Consider the following 27,085-nt stretch of genomic DNA (forward strand, 5'->3'; position numbering starts at 1 on the left):
CTAAAATCAGGTAAAGTTGGGATAAGTGGATAAGCCTTGATTTCTCAGTGGTAGGAGTTGCTAAATAGTACAATAAAGTCTAATGATCTGCATTTTGGAAAGCAGACATTTTCTCTGGAGACTATTGAAATGTAGTTAGCATGATTAGGATCAAATCATCATCTTTTTCTGGGGGCAGAATGAATTTGGTGGAGGGCTTCCCTGGTGGTTCAGTGGTAAAGAATCCACCTGCCAATATAAGAGACACGGGTTTCATCCCTGGGTTGGGAAGATCCTCTGGAGAAGGAAATAGCAACCCCTCCAGTATTTTTCTCTGGGAAACCCACAGACAGAGGAGCAGGGAGGGCTACAATCCCGGGGGTCACAAAGAGTCAGACACGACTGAGCAACTAAATAACAACTGTTCAGTTCAGTTCAGTTGCTCAGTCGTGTCTGACTCTTTGTGACCCCATGGACTGCAGCACGCCAGGCCTTCCTGTCCATCATCAACTCCCAGAGGTTACTCAAATTCATGCCCATTGAGTCGGTGATGCCATCCAACCATTTCATCCTCTGTTGTCCCGTTCTCCTCCTGCCCTCAATCTTTCCCAGCATCAGGGTCTTTTCAAATGAGTCAGCTCTTTGCATCAGGTGGCCGAACTATTGGAGTTTCAGCTTCAGCATCAGTCCTTCCAATAAATATTCAGGACTGATTTCCTTTAAGATGGACTGGTTGGATCTCCTTGCTCCAGGGACTCTCAAGAGTCTTCTCTAACACCACAGTTCAAAAGCATCAATTCTGTGGAACTCAGCTTTCTTTATAGTCCAACTCTCATATCAATACATGACTACTGGAAAAACCATAGTCTTGACTAGACAGACCTTTGTTGGCAAAGTAATGTCTCTGCTTTTGAATATGCTGTCTAGGTTGGTGATAGCTTTTCTTCCAAGGGGGAAGCGTCTTTTAATTTTATGACTGAAGTCACCATCTGCAGTGATTTTGGAGCCCAAAAAAATAAAGTCTGCCACTGTTTCAACTGTTTTTCCATCCATTTGCCATGAAGTGATGGGACCAGATGCCATGATCTTTGTTTTCTGAATGTTGAGCTTTAAGCCAGCTTTGTCACTTTCCTCTTTCACCTTCATCAAGAGGCTCCTTAGTTCTCTTCACTTTTTGCCATAAGTGTGGTGTCATCTGCATATCTGAAGTTATTGATATTTCTCCCGGCAATCTTGATTCCAGCTTGTGCTTCATCCAGCCCAGCGTTTCTCATGATGTACTCTGCATATAAGTTAAATAAGCAGGGTGACAATATACAGCCTCGACGTACTCCCAATTTGGAACCAGTCTGTTGTTCCACATCCAGTTCTAACTGTTGCTTCCTGACCTGCATACCGATTTCTCAGGAGGCAGGTCAGGTGGTCTGGTATGCTCATCTCTTTCAGAATTTTCCCAAGTTTATTGTAATCCACACAGTCAAAGGCTTTGGCATAGTCAATAAAGCAGAAATAGATGTGTTTCTGGAACTTTCTTGCTTTTTCCATGATCCAGCGGATGTTGGTAATTTGGTCTCTGGTTCCTCTGCCTTTTCTAAAACCAGCTTGAACATGTGAAAGTTCACGGTTCACGTATTGCTGAAGCCTGGCTTGGAGAGTTTTATCATTCCAACAGCTACAGAGTATTCTAGTATGTGAATCAGAGCTTATTTCACCAATTCATATTCATGAATATTTTAATGTAACTTTTGGTACTTATTATTATCAAAAGGGCTGTACTCAACCTCTTTGAATAGATATCTTTACAGTAAAGTATAGCATATATTTTTAAATGGGTCATGGATAAATATAGGAAGTTTGAAGAATAAATTTGAAACTGGTGAACATACGCAAGATAAATGAGGAATAACAATCTGAAATGATGAAAGGTTATGACAGTCAAGAAATTTCATACCCACACTTTCAATCAGTAATAAACAGCAGTGAATCTAGTTTCTTATTTCAAATAGGATTTTTAACATGGTGATGTAAATGAGCCTCCATTTTAGCATCTGGCACATAAAAAAACCAAACCAAAACAAAACATGAAGCTATGTTCCATGAAACCATCACTATTCACTGACATTTTAAAATCAATCACACACATTAAAAAAAAAAAACATTTTTTTAACCGTTTAAAAAGACAATTTGTGCTATTGAAAAAAAGCAAATAAATAAATCTTGGGAATTCCCTGGTGGTTCAGTGGTTAGGACTCTGCACTCTTACTGTGGAGGTCCCAGGTTCAATTCTTGGTTGGGGAACTAAGATTCCACAAGCTTTGTGGGGTGGATAAAAAAGAGAGAGAATATAAAATTCATCTTGGAAGTATCATTTTTGGAAGTGAATTTCTTTTTTTAAAATTTTATTTATTTTTTTTAATATAAATTTATTTATTGTAATTGGAGGTTAATTACTTTACAATATTGTCAAAAATTTGGTTGAAAACTTGGATTGTAAAGATGCTAGAATCTATTCGGAGACAAAAGGAGGTAGCCTAGCTGAAAAAAAAATACATGCCCTTGTTTTTTAATACTAAGAAGGGACATCTTTTAAAGTACTCAAAATCAGTGTAGAACAATTGCCTGCTAGATTCAGATTGCTTCTATCATTTCTTATAGTTTTATTACAGGCTACAAAAGGGCTGTACTGAATCTCTAGATGATTTGATGTTTGATGAAGTCTTTGATTTCCAATATCCAGAATGATGATTCCTATGAAGATTTGTGAAGAACTGATGGAAAATAGTTGCTGAGAAGTTTTTCAGCAAGGTATATATTTTTTTAGTGAGCAGGAAATTGGAAAAGTAACTAGAAGGATATGTACACTGAAAGAGTCACATCAAAAAAGATAGAGGTAAAGTATGGTATCCATCATTGGAGCTATTTTTTACCCCAAATTTCTCAGCTACTGTATTGTTCACAAAAGACACCATCTCAAAGAACTCACCATCTTATTCTTTCACGGAGCTCAACCCAGTGGTAAAAATAATAAATTGCATAAACTGTGGTTGAAATTTCCATCCTTTAGACATACTGCTATCATAATGTGAAGTAACCTTAAAAGCCCATTTATTGCACATATGTGTGATATATGGCACAGGGAAGAATTTTCAGACTCTATGCATAACTGTTAATTATCTTTATGGAGACAACAAACAAATAAAACACGACTGTGGCAGAGACTGGTTAGCCATTCACCAGCCTTGTATACCTTTCCTTCTAGGCAGACAGCCACATAACATTACCAGCCTTCCTTGCAGTCAAGTGTAGCCATATGACTGAGTTCTGGCTAATGGAATATGGGCAGAAGTTCTCAATGAAACTTCCAGGCTTGACCTATTCATTCTATTCCTCCTCCCTGCAAAACTCACTCATTTCTCTAATATCCATCCAGGATTTCAACACCCAAGGTGAATTTGGAAGCCGGGTGTTGAGTGTAACAGAGTCTCTATGTTCCTGGGTCTCTAAATGATGGTGTGGAACAGAGCACTCTACCAACAGTCCCTGCCCCAGTGGACTTTGTTTCTTGTGATCCAAGAATAACTTGTAATATATTAAGCTCCAGTGAATTGCTCTGTATTCCTGCATTAGAACAGTTATCATTATCTTAAGTGATACAGTAAGGAAGAGTAGAAACCAAGATAAGACTTTCCCCTCAAACTGAGCCCCCATCATTAACAACTGTAAACAAAGCTATGAATATTTTTATTACTCATGATAAATTCACTACAGTGAAAGTGAATATTGAGTGTTGGGTGAAGAGTTCATGAGGATTATGAGTAGTTTACGATTCTTATTTGATTGACAAATTCAAAATTATACCATAAGTCCTAAAAATGGAACTCCAACTGTCATTGTTTTCTTAATGATGAAGCCTTTTAATTTCTCCCTGAGGCAATAAGGAAGACTAGCCAGTATATCATAGACCATTTACATCCATCATTGTACGGGAGACAGGAATCAAGATCATCCCCAAGAAAAAGAAATGCCAAAAAGCAAAATGGCTGTCTGAGGAAGCCTTACAAATAGCTGTAAAAAGATGGGAAGAGAAAAGCAAAGGAGAAAAGGAAAGATATACCCATTTGAATGCAGAGTTCCAAAGAATAGATAGCAAGGAGAGATAAGGAAGCCTTCCTCAGTGATCAATACAAAGAAATAGAGGAAAACAACAGAATGGGAAAGACTAGAGAGCTCTTCAAGAAAATATTAGAGATACCAAGGGAACATTTCATGCAAAGATGGGCTCAATAAAGGACAGAAACAGTAGGGACCTAACAGAAGCAGAAGATATTAAGAAGAGGTGGCAAGAATACACAGAAGAACTGTACAAAAATGATCTTCACAACCCAGATAATCATGATGGTGTGATCACTCACCTAGAGCCAGACATCCTGGAATGTGAAGTCAAGTGGCCTTAGGAAGCATCACTACAAAAAAAGCTAGTGGAGGTGATGGAATTCCAGTTGAGCTATTTCAAATCCCAAAAGATGATGCTGTGCAAGTGCAAAACTCAATATGCCAGCAAATTAGGAAAACTCAGCAGTGGCCAGAGGACTGGAAAAGGTCAGTTTTCATTCCAATCCCAAAGAAAGGCAATGCCAAAGAATGCTCTAACTACCACACAATTGCACTCATCTCACACACTAGTAAAGTAATGCTTAAAAGTCTCCAAGCCAGGCTTCAGCAATACGTGAACCGTGAACTTCCAGATGTTCAAGGTAGTTTTAGAAAAGGCAGAGGAACCAGAGATCAAATTGCTACAATCTTCTGGATCATGGAAAAAGCAAGAGAGTTCCAGAGAAACATCTACTTCTGCTTTATCGACAATGCCAAAGCCTTTGACTGTGTGGATTATTAAACTCTGTGTGTTTATTTCCACAGTAAACTGTGGAAAATTCTGAAAGAGATGGGCATACCAGACCACCTGACCTGCCTCTTGAGAAACCTGTATGCAGGTCAGGAAGCAACAGTCAGAACTGGACATGGAACAGACGGGTTCCAAATAGGAAAAGGAGTACATCAAGGCTGTATATTGTCACCCTGCTTATTTAATTTATATGCAGAGTACATCAGGAGAAACGCTGGGCTGGAGGAAGCACAAGCTGGACTCAAGATTGCTGGGAGAAATATCAATAACCTCAGATATGCAGATGATACCACCCTTATGAAAAAAAGTGAAGAAGAACTAAAGAGCCTCTTGATGAAAGTGAAAGAGGAGAGTGACAAAGCTGGCTTAAAGCTCAACATTCAGAAAACTAAGATCATGGCATCTGGTCCCATCACTTAATGGCAGATAGATGGGGAAACAGTGGAAACAGTGGCAGACTTTATTTTTCTGGGCTCCAAAATCACTGCAGATGGTGACTGCAGCCATGAAATTAAGATGCTTACTCCTTGGAAGGAAAGTTATGCCCAACCTAGACAGCATATTAAAAAGCAGAGACATTACTTTGCCAATAAAGGTCCATCTAGTCAAGGCTATGGTTTTTCCAGTGGTCATGTATGGATGTGAGTGTTGGACTATAAAGAAAGCTGAGTGCCAAAGAACTGATGCTTTTGAACTGTGGTGTTGGAGAAGACTCTTGAGAATTCCTTAGACTGCAAGGAGATCCAACCAATCCATTCTAAAGGAGATCAGTCCTGGGTGTTCATTGGAAGGTCTGATGCTGAAGCTGAAACTCCAATGCTTTGGCCACCTCATGCGAAGAGTTGACTCCTTGGAAAAGACCCTGATGCTGGGAGGGATTGGGGGCAGGAGGAGAAGGGGACAACAGAGGATGAGATGGCTGGATGGCATCACTGACTCGATGGAAATGAGTTTGGGTTAACTCCGGGAGTTGGTGATGGACAGGGAGGCCTGGCATGCTGTGGTTCATGGGGTTGCAAAGAGCTGGACATGACTGAGCGACTGAACTGAACTGAATTGGACTCTGGGTGAGTTCACCTATTAAGAAACCTTAAGGTAGACATTAAAATATCTACCCATAGCCTGAAAAAGTAGCTCTTTTCCACCTCTTAACATTATTTTGGGTAACTATGTTTAGAAATTTTTCTGACCAAGATCAAAAGATTTAAAAACAAAAACAATCTCTTGCTATTTGTATCCTCATAATGTAATAATATAAGTCTTTTGAATAAAATATTGTGACACCCCATCAGAGAAGTCCTGAAATGAGTGTCAGCGCAGTTTTTTTTAAATTGAGAGATTCAATATAATTGGATCTCACTCATTAACCAGTGCAAAAATAAGCTTACAATGGTAGATTATTTTTAAAAGTTTTAATGTGGAAATAAGCATAAAAGGCCCAAATTGGCTCCACTGTCAGGTCTGCTGGTGTAGAAAGCTGAAGAAACACAGCTATCACATATTTCAAACATGGTAAGTTATTATGCAAACTGTTCAGAGTACAGTTTTTTCTTAACATTAAGTGCTTTATGCAAAACAGTTGAATGATACTAAAAGCATATTTGGCTGAAAATGTACAATTTTCTTGTTCTTGTAATTTGAAGAGATAATCTTTAGTGATTTTACTCTGATCATTTTTGTGTTTTTATGAGCGAGAGTTGTGAGACTTGATTAGGCTATTTTAATAACTAAAGGATTAATAATTCCTCCAAGTACAATATAGATTATGGGATAGTAGCAATATTCATTACAGAAAGGAAATTCCTATTCATTGATTGGGACAAGTTATATGCAGGGGATTCCAAGTATTCTAATGAGAAACATGTTTTCATAATTTTGCTAGGGCACACTCAACAAAAGATGTAAAATTAGAAGTGTAAATCATCAAAATAGTGAGTGTATAAAGATGAGGTTTCAGTAAGGATTCCATACAAATTTTATTTCATAGTTTATATTTTTCTTGAAAGGCTTCTGCAACACAATTACATTAGGCTATAATTTTCAACTTAACTCTGGTTTCTAGGTCCTATTAAGTCTACTCCATATTGCATCTAACTCTTGCTTTTATTTCTTTCCTAAATTGTATTCTGAGAATGGTGATTATCAAAAAACTATTATAGTTATTTGAGTCAGGAGTTGCCATCTAGGCCTATTTCATTATTTTTTAGCACTTAACACATTCTTTTGCCATTATGTTATTAGCAGTGACTCCACAATCTTCATTCTTAAAGATTTGCAGTGCTTTAATATGATATTCTGAGTATCAATAATAGCTTTAACTAACTTGGTTAGAATTCAATGCCTGAAGGAACCTTCTACTCCCCTCCCCCCAGCTAATTTTTATTGGTTTTTACCCTCTAATCATCTTCATTAAGAGAAATTTGATATGATCAAAACCTCTGGAGTGGAGAAAGAAGAACATGAGACAAAACATACCCATAGAGCAGGAGATTCTAGAAATGAAAGATGAAAGGGACTCCTCGTTGCTTGCTTCTGGTAAGCGTGTATAGCTAAATAAATTATTGTACTTTAGGAAGAAATAACAACATCAAAAAATTTGGAGAAAAATCTTCTAAAGTTCTTGCTTTTGCTGTCAATGTAAAAAATGGCTCATGTGGTGAGGCAATTAGATCTACAACTGAGCTTATCTCTATCGGACATTTTATTAACTAAATCATGAAGATGCAATTGCTTTACATGCTTAATTCTCCATGTGACAATTTTCTTTAGAACCCTAAGACAATGTGACTACTATTTCTTTGAAATTTGCTTGATATAGACTGTCACCATCCATCTTTAATTATATAAAAAATCCATCTTTTAAAATGCTAATAAGAATAATTTAAAACAAATATTATTTGTAAATAAAATAAATCCCCTAAATTAAAAATCTTTAACAAATCATTTGGCATTGTTACTATCTGTTACGAATGCTTGAATTTTTATGGCTATATATTATGATTTTTTAAAATAATTATGCATGCATTTAGCAGTTTAGATATTTATTGAGTTACTTCTCAGCGTGAGACATTACTCTTGGTGCTTGGGCAATGTAAAAGAACAAAGCAACACTTTTAGCCCCCACAGGACTTGTATCCTGGTGTGGGATGACAGGGAATGGACAAAAACAATATAGCATGTTCAAAGGTGATCAGATATATGGGAAAAGGAGAAAAAGTAGGACCCAGGAATGCAGGCAAGGGTAAGTCTACAATGTTAAACAGGGGATCAAAACAGGATGTACTGAAATATTGAAATTTGAGAAAAGACTTGAAGGAGGTGAAGGAGTTAGTTGGGTGGATATGCCATGGAGGAGCATTACAGGAAGACAAACAGCATACTGCTCAAAGCCCTAAGAAGGACAAGTGTCTAGCACATTAGACAACCAGGAAGGAGGCCAATGGGCTGGTGTGGAATAAGGAAGACAGAGAGGGTAGAGATGGTGTCATACAGAGGGTGGAGAGTTCACCTGGGTAGGGCCTTGTAAACCAGGGGTTCCCAACCTCTGGGATCTAATGCCTGATGATCTGAGGTGGAGCTGATGTAATAATAATAGAAATAAAAGTTAAAAGTGAAAGTGTTAGTTGCTCAGACATCTCCGACTCTGCGACCCCCATGGACTATAGTCTGCCAGGCTCCTCTGTCCATGGGATTCTCCAGGTAAGAATACTGGAGTGGGCTGCCATTCTCTTCTTCAGGGGATCTTCCTGACCCAGGGATCGAACCCAGGTCTCTTGCATTGCAGGCAGACTCCTTACTGCCTGAGCCACCAGGGAAGCCCAGTAATAGAAATCAAGTACACAAAAGATGCAATGTGTTTGAAACATCCTGAAACCATCCCCCTACCTCAGTCTATGGATAAATTATCTTCCACAAAACCAGTCTCTGGTGCCAAAAAGGTTGAGGACTGCTGCTGTAAGCCACTGTAAGGATTGTTGCTCACAACGTGAAATGGGAGCTTTTGAGCAGATGAGTAATGAGAAGTGCCCCAGACCAGGGCAGTAACAGTTGAGGAAGTGAAGTCATCTGACTCTGGATAATTGTAAAGTTAGAGCCATCAGAATTTCCTGACAGGTTGAATGTGAAGAGTGAGGGAAAGAGAGGTCAAGGATGATTCTAAAGATTTTGGCCTGAGAGACTGAGGACTGGAGTTTCTGTCCTTGAGACAGAGGAGGCTATGGGTGATGCAGGTCCAGAAGGAAAGACCAGGAGCTCGTTTTTGGAGACGTGGTATTGGGGGGTATCTATCTATTCCAGTGGGGATGGGTAGATGGTTAGAGATGCAACTTTAAAGAAATATCAGGGCTGAGGATATACACTTTGAAGTCACTGGCATATGGATAGAATGAGATTATGGAGGAGACCTGGGCTTTGCAAGATGAGGAGGCCAGAGGAACAGGTGCATGAGTACTCAGTCACTCAGTTGTGTCTGACTCTTTGCAACCCCATGAACTGTGGCCCGCCAGGGTTCTCTGTCTATGAGATTCTCCAGGCAAGAATACTGGAGTGGGATGTCATTTCCTCCTCCAGGGGATCTTCCCAACCCAGGGATCGAACCCAGGTCTCTTTCATCTCCTGCACTGGCAGGCAGATTCTTTACCACTAAGCCACCTGGGAGGAACAGGACTAACCATCAAAGGAAAGTGAGAGAGAAAGAGACGAGAAAGGCAGGAGAGAAATCCAGAGACTGTGGTGTCCTGGAAGCCAGTGGCAAAGGCATTTCACGCAGGGGTGCTATTCTCAGACCATGTGACATGAGGCTGGTACATTGGCCATTAAACAGAACACCATGGGGGTCACTGGAAATCACATCTTATGTATTATATGATAGATATTATATATCATATATTTCATACTGAATATAAGCTTAGAGGGAAGAAAAATAGACTTAATTGCCAATGAATAGGTTAACTATAAATTAGGTATTAAATGGGTTGAATATGATTCCTGTCAATTCCTAGGTAAGGCATCATTTTAAATATCCTTGAGCACTTCTGAGAAATGCATTTCTACCAATTCCTAAAATTAGATGAATGGCTAAAAATGTTTCTGAAAAACAGAGGTGACAGCCAAAGAAGGGATGGAATGGTTATCATCCATGCTCTCAAAGCTAGATCCCATCTTGTTTATTTAAAGACAGAGTGATCTCATCAAAGTTGCAGAGTACAATGTGATTGAGTTCACCATGCAGTATTTAATTAGAAAATGTTAATTAAGCTTCCTTAATTCAATCTTGCATCAAAGAAATGTCTCTGTACACACAAGCCATTTCTAAAACTCAAGTATATGAATTCTGAGGCAGGTCATACCCTGTGCTGTATTATGGTGGGAGAGTGATTCCAGTTTTGAATTCATAGAAGGCTATGGTAAGAGGTTGAAATTTCCTTTTCCCATTGACAAATGGTACTCAAAAAGCTGCTTTGGTTCAATCTTAAATAGGACAGTAGCCTTAAGGGAACTTGTTGTAAAGTCCTCGAAAATGGGAAGTCCGTAGGGTTCCTGCATGGATATATGGAAAATGGAGGAGGCAGACTACAAATGCAAACTTAAACTATGCCAGGACAGCAAAGGATCCAGTGCAAGTCCACCACAATGATTTTTATGCTTTTTATAATAGCCAAATGTACTTCCCTCTTCCTGTTAAAAATGTAATAAATTTTTTCTCTTGGGTCTGGACTTTATATGTCAAGTTTCTGCCTGCAGCTAATTTTTATGACTGAGTTGCAAAGCCCTGAAAGCAGCATTTAGGCTGAAAATGCTGACAGGCCCATAGCCGGAACAGTGCTAATGATAAGAACGTGAACATAAGGCTGTGCTCAGTAGTCAATGAATTTCTTTATCCTAATAGGATGAACATTATAAAACAAGGAATATAATCAGCTTCATTATATTATGAAGACAAGGAACAGGACTCTAATGGTACAAGTTCAGCACATTAGGCTTCCACTAGGTGCATATGTTTAGCAACATTTAGGAAGGACATGACAGTCAAAGGATAAACACTTTGAAGAATGAATAAATGTGTGATCCTGGCTTACTGAAAATTTCATCTAACAGGCTTTTGTTTAATATTCTAGCATTCCCTGTCTATTTAGTTGATTAGAAAGCATGGCAGAATGTTCAATGATTATTATTTCCCTTTCATCAGACCAGCAGATTCTACTGCAGAATTCTGCCCAAACGTAAATCTTCAAACCACAGTATTTTCCTTTAGGATCTAGTTTTCATTTTTGATGTAATATAGCCTGTGATTAATACAGTATTCATATCCCCATATGATTGTGACACAGTCTTGAATAATGGTAAAAGTTTACCTTTATGTCACAGAATTAATATAATTTACATTTACATTCATTAAAATTAATGTTTAGAACTGTGCCAAGCATTAATGCAGATCAGTGGTTAGAAATCTAGGGTCAGTGGGCTAAATCTGGCTTGTTGCCTGTTTGTTGTAAATAGAGATTTATTGGAGCCATGCCCACTCTTTTATATACTGTTGAGGTCTGCTTTTGCACCACAAAGACAGAGTTGAGTAGCTGTGAAAGACAGTATATGATATAGTCTGTAAAGCCTAAAATATTTGCTGTCTGGTCTGTTACAGAAAACATCTGTTGACCCCTGATGTAAATACTAATATTATCCAAGATTATGGAAGAAGGGTAATTGAACCTCAGAGGAGTTAAATAAATGGCCTAATATCACAAGCTAGAAAATAATAGACCCAAAATTTGAATCTAAGACTAGTTTCCAAACTTTGGATCTAATTACCACGTGCAATACCTCCCCCAAATGTCTGAAGATCATCATATATGCAGAAGTAATACGAGCATCACAGTGCAGAGAAAAGTTGTGTTCAAAATAACAGGATGACCCTAGATATACTTAGCAACATTTTATTATTCAGTTTCAAAGAAACGTGATGAATATAGACAGACTATTACTTGGCAGGCAACTCCAACTGCTTAGAGGGAAAAATTTAAGTCCAACTCGGAGATGCAACCAGTCCATTCTGAAGGGGATCAGCCCTGGGATTTCTTTGGAAGGAATGATGCTAAAGCTGAAACTCTGGTAGTTTGGCCACCTCATGCGAAGAGTTGACTCATTGGAAAAGACTCTGATGCTGGGAGGGGCTGGGGGCAGGAGGAGAAGGGGACGACAGAGGATGAGATGGCTGGATGGCATCACTGACTCGATGGACGTGAGTCTGAGTGAACTCCGGGAGTTGGTGATGGACAGGGAGGCCTGGCGTGCTGCGATTCATGGGGTCGCCAAGAGTCGGACATGACTGAGCAACTGAACTGAACTGAACTGCATGCCTACCCGCTTAGTCGATAGGTTGTGTCTGACTCTTTGTGACCCCATAGACTGTAGCCTGCCAGGCTCCTCTGTCCATGGGATTTCCGAGGCAAGAATACTGGAGTGGATTGCCATTCCCTTCTCCAGGGGATCTTCCCAACCTGCATCAACAGTGTCTCCTGCATTGGCAGGCAGATTCTTTACCATTGCATCAACTAGGAAGCCCCAGTCAAACTGTAATCAATGCTATATAAATGAAACAATCTACTACCAGTCCCACTACATACAGATATATTAGTAGAAAACAAATAACTTTTGCAAAAGTTCCCATCTATGAAATCACTTATCTCTCGCAGTAGAGTATGTAGGTATTTCAGAGCTGGGATACCAGGTCTGGATTACTTGATTGAGTCACCAAGTAGCTGGTGCCAGAGTAAATATTTGAACATAGATCTCTTCCTAGTTAATCACTGCTTTGCATGTATTAAAAAAGAATAAATTATTCAAATGTTATATTCGGATCAATAAATATTACTAAGTCTCTAGTAATATGGACCAGGGATTTCTGAAAATCAAGACTGAGAATGGAGGGTTTCCCTAGCAGTCCAGTGGCTAAGACTCCATGCTCCCAATGTAGGGGGCCCAGGTTCTATCCCTGGTCAGGGAACTAGATCCAACATGCCACAACTGAAGATCTCACATGCTGCAACCAAGACCCGGTGCAGCCAAATAAGTAAGATTAAAAAAAAAAAAAGAACAGAACAAAATCAAAGAAAAGGCAGAATAGCAAGAAGTTTAGCAAAAGGCAAAAGTAACCGCCGAAAGTCTTGTTATGGGAAAACCAACATTCTTATTTTCTTCTGAGTGAAAGTCACTCAGTCATGTCTGACTCTTTGCGACCCCATGGACTATGCAGTCCATGGAATTCTCTAGGCCAGAATACTGGAGTGAGTAGCCTTTCCCTTCTCCAGGGGATCTTCCCAACCCAGGGATGGAACCCAGGTCTTCCACATTGCAGGCGGATTCTTTACCAGCTGAACCACGAGGGAACCCCAAGAATACTGGAGTATTCCTGTATTCGATTCCTGACCCAGAAATCGAAGTGGAGTCTCCTGCATTGCAGGTGGATTCTTTACCAACTGAACTATGAGGGAAGTTACCATTTTCTTCTAAAAGCCACAGAATATTCTTTTCCTTAGCCCTCAGCTCATGACTGCAAAGTAAAGCAGTCTCCCTCTGGCTACACACATCCTCTATGACTTTGGAAATTTAATCCACTCAGTAGCCTGGCCCCTGACAGCTCCTCTGGGTGGTCTCAGCCCTGTTCATGATCAATTAACCCTCACTTTTGTTTTGCTTTAGGCTGTGGGCTGTCATAAAGACTCAATAAAGGAATCGAACTTTGAAAGTGCCTCAGGAATGCCCCCAGATTCACAGGCCATGGACTGCAGAGCGGATGACAGTCTGTTGGAAAAGGAGAGCTCAGATGGGAGGAGGACCAAGGGTAGGTGAAAGGGGATGCTTTGAGAAGAAACAAATGAGGGGGATTTTTCACGTGAAAATAGGGGAAACGCAACCAAAAACTCATTCAAATATTTATTTTTGAATGGTTGTTGACAAGCACCCTTAAACAGTGCCATATACAACGACCCTTTTTGTGACCTTGATTCACAGTGAACCATTAGTCATATAATTTTAATAGTAGATTCCAGTATAAAATTACCCTTTTCATAAAGGCAACTTCCAAACAAGAACATACAGGGTTATTGTGGTGTCTCTTTAAAAACTCTTTCAACCAAAAGAGACATTTGGTGCTCTTTTATTATTCTTTTCAATGATGTTTAAAGGAAAAGGAACCAGGCGCAGAAATTCCCATAAAAAGGGAAATTTGACAGAAAAACATGTTGATTGAAAGCTTCAATTCATGCATAAAACTACTAAATCAACTGAGTTTACAAGAAAGGAAATTTTTTTCCAGTTAAAGATTAACTTGTGACATAAAACGGAAACATGAAAAATTTAACTGCTGTCATAAAATAAACATAACAATTCATTCACCTCTCAGTATCCACTTGAATACCTCATTTAATTATTCTTGTTTAGCATCAGATGCATATGTATATAGTTCTAGAGACCATGCTTCATGATCATTTTAAAGATTTATTTTAATGTAAGTCAATGAAAAAAACCCCTGACAAACTTGTGTTATAGTATATGCAAAACACAGGAAGAAAGCTACTCTGGGATAAAAAGGAAGCATTAATTATATAGGGTATTTAATTTTCTTTGGTAAAAATTCTAACATAAGAAAAGGTTGCTATATTTAGAAATTAAAGTATAGAGCAAAAAGATATGACTACAAAGGTATGTTAATTGCTTATCTTTCTTTCATATGCACACACATGTTTTTCATATGTGGTGTGTCATATCATGCTCTCATTTTTAGGGCATTAGAGGATGAGTTTGGGAAAGAAAGAAATATGAATAGTACCTGTTTTTCTATTCACTCTCTAATGAAAAGTATGGCTAAATACTTGTGAGTGGATGGAATTTTGAAAACTTCACTGTAGTAATAACTTAATTTTCTAAATTTATTACAGGCATAGCAATCATTCCAGCTTTACAACTGAATGGAATAAAGTGAGCTCTTTGAAGAGGCAAATTATACTACAAAATGAAACTAAGAATGGTGTACTAATCTCATGTGCAGAGAGGCACTTAGGCACGAATCTATTAATTTTATATATTTCTAACACTTAATGACACTTGTCATCTTGGTTTCCAAGCTTGGCAGGAAGTAATATAACACTTACCATATACAAATAGTATTAGTGTTACCAGAAAAATACTGTATAAAAATAATTATTAGTGATTTGGGTCTTTGTATTAATCAAAAGCTATGAGAATGACTTAAATGGAAAAAGCATCTTGACCATTTCTAAATAAAAATAAACCTACTATACGTTTAAAAAATAGAAATAGCTATTTTCAAATAACAAAAGAAATATATTCTTTTTCTGAAGTCTCTTCATACACATCATAACATTTTGGTGAATACCCTTCTAGGTATCCCTCTGTGTGTATAGATTCATAAGGAACATTATGATGTCTTTAACCTTTAAAATTTTACCTTTAAAATTTTCATACAGCTAAACTGACTTGTTTTCTTTTGGTGTACAATCCAGTAAAGAATGTGCCTGCCAATGCAGGAGACATGGGTTTGATCCCTGGGTTGGGAATATCCCCTGGAGAAGGAAATGGCAACCCACTCCAGTATTCTTGCCTGGAAAATTCTATAGACAGAGGAGCCTGGTGGGCTACAGTCCATGATGTCACAAAACAGTTGGACATGACTTAGCAACTAAACAACAACAATTCTAAATGTATTAATGCATATGCAGATACATATAACCATCACCATAATCAGGTTACAGAACAGTTCCATCACCCCCAAATCTCCCTTGTGCTATCCTTTTAGAATGCCACTCCTCCTCTACTCCTAATCCCAGGCAACCACTCTGTTCTGTTCTAGAATGTCATAAATGAAAGCATACAGTATATGATCTTTTGAGACTGGATTCTTTCACTCATTATAATGTATTTGATATCTATCCAAGCTATTTTTCACATCAGTAGTTCGTTCTTTTTCTTTCTTTCTTATTTTTTTTAAGAGTTGTATACTATCCTGTTACACGGATGTACTACTGTTGATCTATCCAATCACCCAAATGAGGCAATTTAGGCTATTTCTGGTTTGGCTCTATCATGAATAACGCTGCTACAAATGTTTGTGCACAGGTTTTTGCATAAACATAAGTTTTCATTTTTCTATGGTAAGTATTCTGGAGTGAGAATGCTGGGTCAAATGGTATGTGTATGTTTAACCGTTTACAAGACACAATATGATATTTGAAACATCAAATCAAAGCACTGATACAGTGGGGTTCCCTCATAGCTCAGTTGGTATTAAGAATCTGCCTGACAAAGACAGAAACATAGATCAATGGAACAAAATAGGAAGCCCAGAGATAAATCCATGCACCTATGGACACCTTATCTTCAACAAAGAAGGCGAGAATATACAATGGAGAAAAGACAATCTCTTTAACAAGTGGTGCTGGGAAAACTGCTCAACCACTTGTAAAAGAATGAAACTAGAACACTTTCTAACACCATTCACAAAAATAAACTCAAAATGGATTAAAGATCTAAATGTAAGACCAGACACTATAAAACTCCTAGAGGAAAACATAGGCAAAACACTCTGTAACATAAATCATAGCAGGATCCTCTATGACCCACCTCCCAGAGTAGTGGAAATAAAAGCAAAAATAAACAAATGGGACCTAATTAAACTTAAAAGCTTTTGCACAAAGAAGGAAACTATAAGCAAGGTGAAAAGACAGCCTTCAGAATGGGAGAAAATAATAGCAAACGAAGCAACTGACAAAGAGTTAATCTCAAAAATATACAAGCAACTCCTGCAGCTCAATTCCAGAAAAATAAACTACCCAATCAAAAAATGGGCCAAAGAACTAAACAGACACTTCTCCAAAGAAGACATACAGATGGCTAACAAACACATGAAAAGATGCTCAACATCACTCATTATCAGAGAACTGCAAATCAAAACCACAATGAAGTACCATCTCACTCCAGTCAGAATGGCTGCGATCCAAAAGTCTACAAACAATAAATGCTGGAGACAGTGTGGAGAAAAGGGAACCCTCTTACACTGTTGGTGGGAATACAAACTAGTACAGCCACTATGGAGAACAGTGTGGAGATTCATTAAAAAAACTGCAACTAGAACTGCCACACGACACAGGAATCCCACTGCCGGGCATACACACTGAGGAAACCAGAATTGAAAGAGACATGTTTACCCCAATGTTCATCACAGCACTGTTTACAATAGCCAGGACATGGAAGCAATCTAGATGTCCATCAGCAGATGAATGGATAAGAAAGCTGTGGCACATAAACACAATGGAGTATTACTCAGCCATTAAAAAGAATGCATTTGAATCAGTTCTAATGATGTAGATGAAACTGGAGCCTATTATACAGAGCCAAGTAAGTCAGAAAGAAAAACACCAATACAGTATATTAACGCATATATATGGAATTTAGAAAGATGGTAACGATGACCCTATATGCAAGACAGCAGAAGAGACACAGATGTAAAGAACAGACTTTTGGACTCTGTGGGAGAAGGCGAGGGTGGGATGATTTGAGAGAATAGCATTGAAACATGTATATTACCATATGTGAAACAGATCGCCAGTCCAGGTTTGATGCATGAGACAAGGTGCTCAGGGCTGGTGCACTGGGATGACCCTGAGGGATGGGATGGGGAGGGAGGTGGGAGGGAGGTTCAGGACGGGGATCACATGTACACCCATGGCTGATTCATGTGAATGTATGGCAAAACCCACCACAATATTGTAAAGTAATCAGCCTCCAATTAAAATAGATTTTAAAAAATAAAATATATATAAAAAAAGAAGATTCTGCGTGCAATGCAGGAGACCAGGTTCGATTCCTGGGTCAGAAAGATCTGCTGGAGAAGGGATAGGCTACCCATCTAGTATTCTTGGGATTTCCTAGTGCAATGTGGGAGACCTGGGTTCGATCCCTGGGTTGAAAAGATCCCCTGGAGAAGGGAAAGGTCACCCATTCTAGTATTCTAGCCTGGAGAATTCCATGGACCGTATAGTCCATGTGGTCACAAAGAGTCGGATACCACTGAGCAAACTTCACTTTCACTGATATAATACGAAAAAGACAGACAAAAGTCCTCCTCTGTAATGGATATATCTTCATGCCATTTCTGAGATGTGAAATTCTAAAAAGTTTCAGAAAAATAACACAGTTGCCTTTCATTTAGAAACAAAAATCTTTCCCCTCATTACTTAGGTAACAAGAAGGATTATGATTGTAGATAACACAAAAGCATCGTTAGTTATTTCAAAGTTCTCTTTACGGTAACAATGTCTCCTGAACTTTTCCCACATCCTCATGATGTAGTTAAGGTTAAGAATGGGCTGGGAAATAAAGGGTGGATTCAGGCAATTTGCTGCCTTTTTGTTCATCTCAATTGCTTTAAATTGTTTTTGTATCATCGCAAAAATGAACTTATAAGGACAACACACATCATCCTCCTAAATGCTTATAAACATAATAGAGGAGAATTGAAAGGTAAATAGCTCTTAATAAAGAAACCAAGGGGGGAAAAAATGGGAAGGTGAGCTCCCTGAGTTGTGTCTAGATGGAAACAGAGTCTGGAAGCTGCCAGAGATATGACAGAGAAATGGCTGTCCTAATTGTCTAGTAAGTTTGGGTTTAGGGTTGCACAGAGCTCATTATGACATGGGACAGCCATGAGACACCTTGATCCACACCTTCCTTGAATTAGCTTTCAGGACCATGTTGTCCTATGGTTATTAGTTCCCAATAAAAATTTCTGTGCCTATTATCTGGCTTGACTGATGATAGTAATTCTGACAGAGAAGCTGGAATGAAATGTTTAAGTGCTGTCCATTTCATGAAAATTCACTAATAGCTCACAATATTCCAGGTATTCTTTGAGGCACTGTGGATAAAGTGGTGATCGAAAATAGACAAAAATACCTGTCTTCCTGGATCTGAGTTTCTCATATAAGTCAAAGTGACTTAGTACTAGACATTTGTGTATTTCCATGATGGTTCTGGTCTAAGCCTTAAACCAAACTCTAAGGTGTAGAAATGTACTCATAAATTATTAAAACAGTTTTGACTTCTGTTTAACTAATTTTGAAAATCAGAGCTAACTTGGACTCACATTAGGCATTTATCACTGCAAGAATTCACCAGTTAGCTAATATCTTACTCATTTTATGGGTTAATGAATCTGATTCCTGAGATAAGAATATATGTATGTGTGGACATGCAAACACATGTTTATTAGTATCTAATGTTTTAGTGATTATATAGTGACTATGTCCTATTTCTAGGTTAATGTCATTTGTTAATTACTCTTTTCAGTAGAATGTTATTGAAACTGTAGTGATTAAAAAGATTCACTTCTGTGGTTTTTGTATTGTATTTGTATTCTGACTCTTCTACAGAATAGTTCATATTGATGCTAATTTGTCCATAATTTGTCCTCTTTCCTAAGGATAAACAAGATGAGATGCTGGCTCTTCAGCAATGCTGCTCACCAAGTAGTTTCACACTGCGACCTGTATAGCCAGGGCTAATTTCAGATCCTCAATTTAAAAAAGCATGTATAAGAGTCCATTTCCACTCATTTTGCCCAAATTAAGGAGGAAAGGCAGATGCAGGCAATACCTCTAGCCACTATGTAGTCCTAGTTAAGCAAACAGAAATTTGAAGAGGAGAATATATATGCATAGTTGTATCTGAGGCACTGATTTGCAGGCCTGTTTTGTTTGTGGACTATGATAATGCCAACAAAACAACAAACAAACTAAATGAAATCCTGCCTATGTAAAGCCAAAAAAGTATAGTGTTACAGATAGCAGAGATGTTAGAAACCTTCCAGCGTTATTCGAGAACAAAGTTGGGGCTCTGATTGTCAAAATGATTAAAAGCCTCCCTCTGTGGTGATTTGGAAAGGCATGTGAGGTGCACGGAGCAGGCTGCTCTGTGATTTGCAAAAGAGATGGGTGTGCAATTATTTACTGTGATAATCTGTGGACTGGGATCTCTTTCAGCAATTAAACCACATTTATTCTTAACAAGAAGTATGGGACGTTTTCTTCTTAGCTTAAGTACATTGATAGAAGCTTAAGTTTTTCTGATTAGCTACCTATTTCCTGTGCCAAACTGGTTGAGGTTTCCAGCTATTTGGCAAAATACTACAAGGCAAGGGTGGGTCTTGTTTATTTCTGGGTCCTTCTGTCGAGTACACTGTACCGTGCAGAGGGTGCTAAAGCATATTTGGGCTGATCTATTTAGCAGTTTGTTAGTGGAGGATTCTGATTTAGGAACCAGGAGTCAAAATATGAAGATCATTTATCATGAGTTGTCAGCCTACTTTAGGTTCTCTACACTCTATTCACTTTATTAGTCTGTTTTATCCTATTTACTCTTTTGGGCTGCCATTTTCCAGGGTGGTTCACTCTTCTCTCTCCTATTAGTTTCTCTTTTCAGAAAGTGAAAGTAAGGACCATCAGATCAGATCAGATCAGTCGCTCAGTTGTGTCCGACTCTTTGCGACCCCATGAATCGCAGCACACCAGGCCTCCCTGTCCATCACCAACTCCCGGAGTTCACTCAGACTCACGTCCATCGAGTCAGTGATGCCATCCAGCCATCTCATCCTCTGTCGTCCCCTTCTCCTCTTGCCCCCAATCCCTCCCAGCATCAGAGTCTTGGAGACTACAATGCTATTTCTCCTCCTTTGAGACTTTCCTCTGTGCAGCTTAACCTGTAGGTCTAGTCTTTTTTCATTTATGAGATGTACCCTTGGGAAGGTTTCAAAGGAGCCTCACCCAGAGGTCGGCAACAATACTAGAATACTGTTGCTGTTAGTGGATAAAGCATAGTGCTACTCATTTCCTGAATTGTACAGAAGACTACACTTTTTGGCAAACAAACTATATCTCTTTATTGCCTACAGGCACAGCTTAAAGAAACTTTTGGAGAAGGCAATGGCAACCCACTCCAGTACTCTTGCCTGGAAAAATCCCATGGACAGAGGAGCCTGGTAGGCTGCAGTCCATGGGGTCCCGAAGAGTCAGACACGACTGAGTGACTTCACTTTCACTTTTCATTTTCCTGCATTGGAGAAGGAAATGGCAACCCATTCCAGTGTTCTTGCCTGGAGAATCCCAGGGACGGGGGAGCCTGGTGGGCTGCTGTCTATGGGGTCACACAGAGTCAGACATGACTGAAGCAACTTAGCAGCAGCAGCAGCAGCAAAGGAACTTTATTTTTAAAAAATATTTATTTCTATTTCTACCACTAGTATATAGAAGTGAAATGAATTTTTTAGGAATATATTCTGTAAGGTTCTCACATAAGAACTCATGCAGTCAACAAAATCAAGGGACTTTCCTGGGTGGTTCAGTGGCTAAGTCTCCAGGCTCCCAAAGCAGAGGGTCCAGGTTCGATCCCTGGTCAGTGAACTACAACCCCATGCTGCAACTAAGAGTTTGAGTGCTGTAACCACATAAAACTCGCTGCAGCCAAATAAATAAATAAACGAACTTTAGACTCTGCCATTATATCTCCCTCAAAGCTTTAAAGTCTCTCTTTTGACTAGAAGTAATAGCAAACAAGAAGAAACGTAACTAATGTGTGGAGGCGTACTACCTGTCTACTACTGTCATTAACATTCCCAACAATATGATGACATATATTACCATTCACATTTTGACCATCCACATCATTTCACTTGTCTGAGTCACAGTCACATAGTCAAAGAGGGCAGAACCAACTCTGAGCTGAAGTTGTTCAGGATCTGCTTTCTCTATCATTCACCTCTCCCTTGAGCTAATAAAAGCATCAGATCAGTAATTCCTTGTCTGTACAGTGGTTAAGACTGCATGGTTTTACTGCAGGGGGTGCTGGTTCAACCCCTGGTCTGGGAATTAAGATCCCACACTGGTGTGGCCAAAGGAAAAAAAAAAAGGAACAAAAATAGTGAAAGATCATACTCATGCTACCTGATTGCCACATGTTTGCTTAGTGTTTTTCCCACTATCCCTTCCTGTCTCTATTCTGGGGATAAGGGATTTAGGAGGAACTAAACAACTGAAATTTACAGATTTGGGTTGAGGATTATCAATATGGGGTTTTTTCAGATGCCTTGTGGTGAATGCTTTATAAAGAATTCCAGGCTGTCCCAAATTGGATTTCTAACGGCTCTGAGGGACAATGGTTCTCCAATTTTAGTGTGCATGAAAATCACCAAAGAAGACTCCCCTTCTTGGCCTCCTTCTGGAAGGCATTTGTTTGGTATGTATGCAAGAGGCCTGGAAATGAACTTTGGTAGCAAGAATCTCAGGGGGAGCTGATAAAGAAGGTTCCTCAGAACATCTTACGATTAAAATCTATACAGCTGCTTCCAGTGTCTGCTTTTACAAGGCAATTTCCCCACATTTCTGAAACGACCAGTTTTCTGAATATTTAATCATTACTAAATAATGATTCTATCCTAGATGGATTTCTAGAATTCACTTTGAGGGGACAATAAAAGATAGTTGGAAAAGAACTGATGCACACCACCAGGAGGCAGTGTGTACAAAGCATTCACACCACGTAAATAAGCATTTTGAAGAGAGACTGTTTTTAAGAACTGTGAATTTAAAAGCTGTGTGTGTGTGTGTGTGTGTGTGTGTGTGTGTATTGGGGAAACAGCGGTGGTAGTATTGTGGCCAGTACACCGATTTTACAAAAAGAGACAAAGTCCTTAAAGTGGTATTTTCTTTAAGAAGAAGAAAAAAAAAATGAAAGAAATCTATTTTACTAAAAGAGCCAGTTATATTTCAAGTTGACCACCCTAAGTCAAAGCTAAGTGCTAGTGTAAGATTTTTGTATTCATAAGATACTCCCAGCACCTATTTCAGGATCTCTTTCACTGTTCATGTTGCTGAAAGAGTCTTTGCAAAATGCTTTTCCCAAAGTGTACAATTGTATATTGTGACTGAAACAATGGAACCTACTGTTCAGTAAAACTGAGAGGTAAAATTTTCGATGTGAATCCACAAATGCTTGGCATGTGATCACTCCTCTTCAGTAAGTACCTTTATTTTATAATTTCTGTTGGTACTGTAATTGCTCAAAGATCTCACTTCAAGGATCCCAGAAATGACAATATAATCTGATATGGTCCTGAGAATGGAATAACAAAGCATGAACTTGTGGAAGAAAATATAAAAGTTCCACATTATCATGTTTGGTAAAGAGAAGAAAGTGGGCAGAGCAATGTCTTTGGATGGATATCTATATCTAAATATCTAAATCAATCTATGGGCTTCCCTGGTGGCTCAGAGAGTAAAGAAAGTGAAAGTGAAAGTGAAGTCTTTCAGTCGTGTCTGACTCTTTGTGACCCCATGGACTGTAGCCTACCAGGCTCCTCCCTCCACGGGATTCTCCAGGCAAGAGTACTAGAGTGGGTTGCCATTTCCTTCTTCAGGGGATCTTCCCAACCCAGGGATCTAACCCAGGTCTCCCGCATTCCAGGCAGATGCTTTAACCTCTGAGCCACTAGGGAAGCCTCCTGCAATGCAGGAGATGCAGGTTTGATCCCTGGGTTGGGAAGATCCCCTGGAGAAGGGAATAGCTACCCACTCCAGTGTTCTTGCATGGGAAATCCCATGGACAGAAGGGACTGGCAGCCTAAAGTCCATGGGGTCGCAGAGAGTCAGACATGATTGGGAGGCTAACATATCAATCTATATACCTCACATTTCTTATTTTGAGGAGGAGATTTAAACCATCTTAGAACATATCTTTTTCCACAAAACAGTAAACATGAAACACCTAATTGTTTTGTTGAAAATGGCAGGGAGAGGGTAGGTATATACCCTGGATAGGAGTGGAATTCCACTTGGGTAAGGGTTTAGAACAGGTAATTGTCACCTAGGGAATAAGACACTCAGACAGGGATAACCCAAGGGTTTACTAGCCAAAGGGTAATCCCAAAGAATCGATTTAACTGAGGAAGTCCAAAGAGGAATATGAGTGCCAGGAACCTGGGATATGCAGATGATTCAAAATACATTCAATTGCAAGCAAATTCATGGGTGGAGGGAAATAGCAGTTCAGAGCAATGACCTCTGGGGGCTAGAATTTGTATTGTGCTTTTATGAGATGGGTGGTTCATAGTATATGGGAAGATGGCCCTAACATAAAAACTGCATAACATAAAGGGTAGACTAGAAAGGCACTAACTGGTACCTGTCAACATCTACTTCTACCTTTATCCATATTGATTTGTAAAAAAGGGACTGTACCACAGCAGAGACAAACACTGCTATCCTGATTAATGTTAAAGTGACAGGAAAACAACCCAGGTTCTAGAAACATGACCACTGGAGCCCACCAATGGCAGATACTCAGGCACACCACCACAGGACCAAGCGAACCATATCAATGAAAAGGCAGTTCACACTTGCTGGTGATCACAGATGCTAAAGTAGAATCACCTGGTATTTAATTACATACTGTATAAAAAAGACTGTCTATCTAACAGGCATTCTTTGGTAAGTGATGTTAGTTATGGCATGGAGCAGGGTTGCTACTAAGGTTCATTCACATTGTTTGAGATTCTTTTGCCTTCCTAGTCTTCCAGCTCATCACTGCTCTCGTTTCCACCATTGACCATCGATACTGCACCCTCAAAGGCGACCTCCTGAAAAGGTGGGTGGTCATGACCAAAGGGCTCTTTTTCCTGTCTTAATTAGTGAGAAAAAAGAAAGGAAGCAGAAAGAAGTATACATGTTGCTTATGTCCCCTATTGTTACTCTTCCATTCTTTCACCTTTTAAATTAGAAACTCTGTTCTCTCGGCCAATATGGGGGAGACCTGGAATTGTGCTTTTGATAGTGACATCCAGCTGAGATGAGTGTTTTGTGATGAAGGCCCTGAATCCATTCTGACCTAGTTTGAATGTCTGAAATAATGCTGGGCTGTGCTCTGTGTAGGCACATGGGGGTCAATCGTGGAAAAGCAGTTCATCAAGGCAAAAGGGAGGACTTGTTAGCGGAATCTGACAGTTAGTTAGAAAAAGAAATGGTGAAGGATCATTTGCAGACAAGACATGCTAGGTGCTTGCTGATGATAGATAATCCAGCACTTGCTACAAAATTCCTTCTTATATAAGGTAGGATAATTTATAGGCTTTATATTTATAGATAGCTGAAAAGCTACCTGACATAACATTCCTTCTGAGTAATGCTCTCCTCTCATGATATTTAGGATGAATTGAATCTCTATCATGAATTACCAGGTCAAATAGATAACCCATGAATCTGAGAAGAGGTTAGAAGACACTACTAATACTCATTCTCCTACAGACTCAACTGGTAGAAGATTCAAGGCATCATATGTGTTCTTCTCCTAGCCTATGGTTACCCAGATGGGGAGAAATTGGCAAGGAAGGAAATATGTCAACTTTAGTAACTTAGGAAAAGGTCTAGATTTCCAATGACCATAAAATCAGATAACTATGGGAAGAACAACAGAAAATGACAGAAATCTCTTTGATTCATTTAGTTAAACAAAAAAGTTTGCCTTCTAATGGCTAGATGGGCTAAACTGAGGTGTGTGGTATTATCTAGCAAGGTATGCAAGTCACCATCACTTTGAGGCAAGACACCATGTTCCCATAGAGGTAAAAGTTATAGTTCAGTAGTATTAAAGATGGAGTATCACTGTCTACACAGCCTCAGAGGATAGCTTTGTCATTTGGGTGGCTGTGTTGTGTATCAAAATGGCTCATGTTGATACTGGATATGAGACTCTCACACATTCTCATTGGTTCAGAAAACATCTTTGTGGAAAGCAGATGATGGCCACCCAAAGATGCATATACATCTTAACCCATAGATCCTTTGACTGTGTTACCTCATATGGGAAAAGAGTCTTTGCAGATGTGATGAAGGTTATGGACTTAAGATGGGAGATTATCCTGGTGGGCCCATTCTAATCACATGAGTTCTTAAAAGCAAAGAATCTTTTTTGCTGTAGTCAGAAATAGATACCATGAAGGGAGAAGGGAGATGAGATATTGCTGATTTTGAAGACAGAGAAGGGGGCCCATAAGCCAAGGAATGTGGGCAGCCTCTAAAGCTGGAAAAGGTAAGGAAACTAAGTTTCTCCTGGAGTTTCCTGAAAGGGATTCAGCCCTGTGGACCTCAAGATTTTATCACAATGAGACCCATGTCACACTTCTGACATACTAAACCATAAGATAACAAATCTGTGTTGCTTTAAGCCACTAAGCCTGTGGTCATTTGTTACAGAAGCAATAGATATCTAACATAATCTGCATATAGACAAATTTCCAATCCATGTTTCTAGTATTCTGGTTGTACCTACTCTTTTCTCACTTTCTTCTTAATTACAGAATATCAAGCTTTAAATATATCCCTTAGTAATTTTTGAATTACAATCATACTGACTCTGAGATATGAGGTCTCATGGTTAGTTCTGGCAAACAAAACAGGTGGTAACAGGCAGGAAGCTATCTCCTAACAGCTTTCCCCATCAATTTTTTGCTGTAATGCCCTGGACAAAAGGCAAGTCTCAAACAGACTCCACTTGAAGTTCTGGTTCTGTTGTTTTCTGCCTTATGTTATTTTATTTAATATTTGGGAGGTGCAGTTTTTGTCATCTGCAAAAGTCATGAGATCTACTTTTCAGAATACCCAGTTTAAGATCCACTGAGATAACATATGCAGGGTACCTATCAGGGAGTCTTCCATCTATTGTCATCCATAGTAGGTTGTTAACTATTACAGACCACAGCAGCTTTCTAGGATGAGGCAGAAGCTGGAGAAAATGACCAGGTGACCAAGACAGAATTGGAGACATATAGCCATAAGGCAAGACAGTTTCTGAAAATCACACCCTTTTCAAGCCACGATTTGTTCCTATGCTTGGCACTGGTCAGTGGTTAGAATCTTAAATGAGGGTCACCATGAGGAGAGCAATTCACAAAGCACAACCATCACACAAGAAGGAGGGGCGCTTGCTTTGTGCAATTCTGATGAAGGCAAGCCGGAATAACTAGGAAGGAGGCTGGAAGAGGTTCCTGGGAAGTGGAACACACAGTCTATTGGAGCTGTGAGTAGGGAGGCCTGAGGGAGAGGCAGTAGATTTAGCAGTTCAGCATCAGCATCCCATATTCCCTAA

The 27,085-nt window shown here is 39.2% G+C and overlaps 1 protein-coding gene and 1 non-coding gene across 2 annotated transcripts in view; one reads left to right on the forward strand and one right to left on the reverse strand.

Moving 5' to 3' along the window:
* The window catches only part of IL1RAPL1 (interleukin 1 receptor accessory protein like 1), a 701,662-nt gene that overhangs the window by 86,277 nt on the left and 588,300 nt on the right, over positions 1-27,085 (reverse strand). The gene's annotated exons all lie outside the window — the stretch shown is intronic.
* On the forward strand, positions 2,205-2,277 carry TRNAK-CUU (transfer RNA lysine (anticodon CUU)). The gene has a single exon. It is a non-coding gene; the product is annotated as a tRNA-Lys (tRNA).

Source organism: Bos indicus, chromosome X, assembly GCF_029378745.1.
Source record: "Bos indicus isolate NIAB-ARS_2022 breed Sahiwal x Tharparkar chromosome X, NIAB-ARS_B.indTharparkar_mat_pri_1.0, whole genome shotgun sequence".
Classification (NCBI taxonomy): domain Eukaryota; kingdom Metazoa; phylum Chordata; class Mammalia; order Artiodactyla; family Bovidae; genus Bos; species Bos indicus.